Source organism: Sinocyclocheilus anshuiensis, unplaced genomic scaffold, assembly GCF_001515605.1.
Source record: "Sinocyclocheilus anshuiensis isolate Anshui unplaced genomic scaffold, SAMN03320099.WGS_v1.1 scaffold412, whole genome shotgun sequence".
Lineage (NCBI taxonomy): Eukaryota > Metazoa > Chordata > Actinopteri > Cypriniformes > Cyprinidae > Sinocyclocheilus > Sinocyclocheilus anshuiensis.
The window spans coordinates 776,637-779,459 of NW_015558661.1; positions in this window are offsets into that span (position 1 = coordinate 776,637).

Genomic DNA, 2,823 nt, shown 5'->3' on the forward strand with positions numbered 1-2,823 from the left:
GATTATTTAAACAAAATACTTTCAAATGTGGAGTGTCATGCAGGGAATTCTGGGAATATCAGTTTACAGTTTTTGACTGTAAATTATACATTTATTTGTTATTTTTACTTCTAAAAACTGTAAAATGAACAGCTTTTTACTGTACAATTGCATGAAATGTCTGGTTAGATATTTTACAGTTTTCCCCTGTATATAGTACGGGAACTTACTGTTAACCTATTAACAGTTTTTTTTCCGTAGCGTTTTTACAAACTTTTACAGTTAAAATTACACTTATTTTTTACAGTGCAGTGTTGATAGAAAATGTAGTATTTAGTGCTTACATTTTTAAATGTAATACATTTTATTCAGGATTCTGTGATCAATAGAAAGACCATAACAACAGCATTTATTTGAAATATAAATCTTAAAAATGTTGTTTTTTAAATTATAGTTTTACTGTCACTTTTGATCAATTTATTGCATCCATGATGAATAAAAGTATGTTTCTTTAAAAAAAAGTAGTAAATATCAAAAACAGTTACAAAGAAAAGGCAAGTAACATATTGAATTAAACATAAAACTTTAAAGTCAAATCTTTTTATCTTAATGTTATTGTAAAATGTACTTTTTATTGTCTATTTATTCTTTTATTTTTATTTATTTTATATTATTTTATTTTTTTATTTTATTTTTGTTTTATTTTCATTGTGTTATTTGTATATTTGAAAAAAAAGAACAAATATAATCAATTATATTTTATAATTTTGTGTTTTTTAACTACTATTGTTTTGTTTAATTTAACTTTCACATTTACTTGTGTAAAAATACTGCATTAATTGTTGTATTTCAGTTTATAAAAATATATATAGTTGTCTCTTAGTTATGCAGTAGTTTACGACAATAACCCTGCTCTGTACTTATCGTGAGAGAGTGAAACTCTGCAAAACGACCCCTGCACGGAATGCTAGCGACCTGACAATGTCCAGGCTCCCCAGGCCACCCTCAAATACAGACCCGGATGATTAATTCAACTCCCCATGTTTACTGCACTGTGGATTACTGGTACATTTCTGGGATTAGGGAGAAACGCTGCATAGATCATATAGCAAGTATTAGTCAAAATTCACCGATTTAACAGCCAATTAATCTTTGATACAAACCAATATGGGACCAAGCCAGCCGACTGGCTTTGGCTGCATAAAATGGGACCCAGTAGGTGCTAACCGAACAAAGTGAGAGTGAGGCCGAGGGTGTGGTAAAGAGTGTGAGGCCATCCAGCGCTAATGCATCCTGACAGGGTGAGTGAAGAGGCAGCTCATTATTATGCCACGCATCAGGAGTCTGGCACTGACTCCATAAAAACCCTTCGGAACATGAGCCTCACTGCCAGCATTATGGCCGAAACTTCACTGGAACAAAGAGAGAGAAATGTACCTTGTGATATCCGAGCGTGTAAAGTAAATGTGAAGTTTAGACCAACTCTCGACAGACACTTCCCACTCTGAGATCTGCGAGTTAGTCCGAGTTGTGCTTAGAAGAGCAGTCCAAACGAATGAATCATAGGCCTGACAGATGTCGTAAATCTTAATAAGGAAGCTATTAAACGCATCAAGCAACCAATAAATCATTTCTCCGTGTCAGCAGTGTTTAGCTCATAGATTAGTAATGAGATGAGAGAAGTCAGAAAGAAATGACAGCAGCTTTCATGGCTGGACAGGGGCTGGTTCTGTGCCACTGGTAATTTGTGGCTCTGTCTTGTTTGATGCTCGCTGGACGAGCCGTGGTCACCTTGTGCTGCTTTTCTATCGCATTGGATAAAAAGGTCACAGGCGTTCACCCGTGACATGACTACACAGAGACACCAGCTGCTTACTGTTCTGCACGCCATAATATCTTCGCTCAAATGTTACGGGGTGCCTTGGTGCAGAGCACAGATAGGGATGGGGAGGCATTTTAACACCGAGGAACGACTAAAAAGGCACAGTTTGATTCTGAAGCTTGTCAGGGTGTGAGGAGGAGGGATATTTTTTAAACATGGAGTCTAATACAGTATCCTCATTCAGGATGTGGGTTAAAGGAATTCTTTCAGTGTTCAGTCATCCTTGTGTTGCTCCAAACCCACAATGGAACTCAAATGGGGAAGGCTTGAGGAATATGCAGTTTATTGAAATATAGTGAATAAGGACTGATAGTAAAAGTGGTTCATATGACGCATACGTTAAATTCCAAGTCTTCTGATGCCATAAGCTAGTTTTGTTTGAGAAGCAGAATGAACGAGTTACTCTTATTTCATGAAAGGTGATGAGAGAAGCAGAATTATTGTTAACTAAAGCTAAAATCATTAAGAATTGGGTAACACTTTATTTTAAGGACCCGTTCTGACTATTTACCAGTAGCTTATTAGCATGCATGTTACTAGTATATTGGCTGTTTAGTAATACTTATTAGGCACATTTTAATGCCTTATTCTGCTTGCCCATATTCTATATCCCTTAATACTACCCCATACCTGAACTTAACAACTACATTACTAATATTAAGCAGCAAATTAGGAGTTTATTGAGGGAAAACTCTTAGTTAATAGTGAATATGTGTTCCCTAATCTAAAGTGTTACTAAAAATAATTTTTGATATTTGAAATAAAGATTAAATAAAATATTAATTGGAAAAATGAGAAATGATGAAACCAGTTGAAGAATAAAAATAAAGCTAAATAGAAATATATAAGAAAAAAAATGACAAAGAGGACACAATAAATTGAACTGCATTTACTATGAAAACTGAAAAGAAAAAAAAAATATATATATATACATAATAATAATAATAATATATATATATATA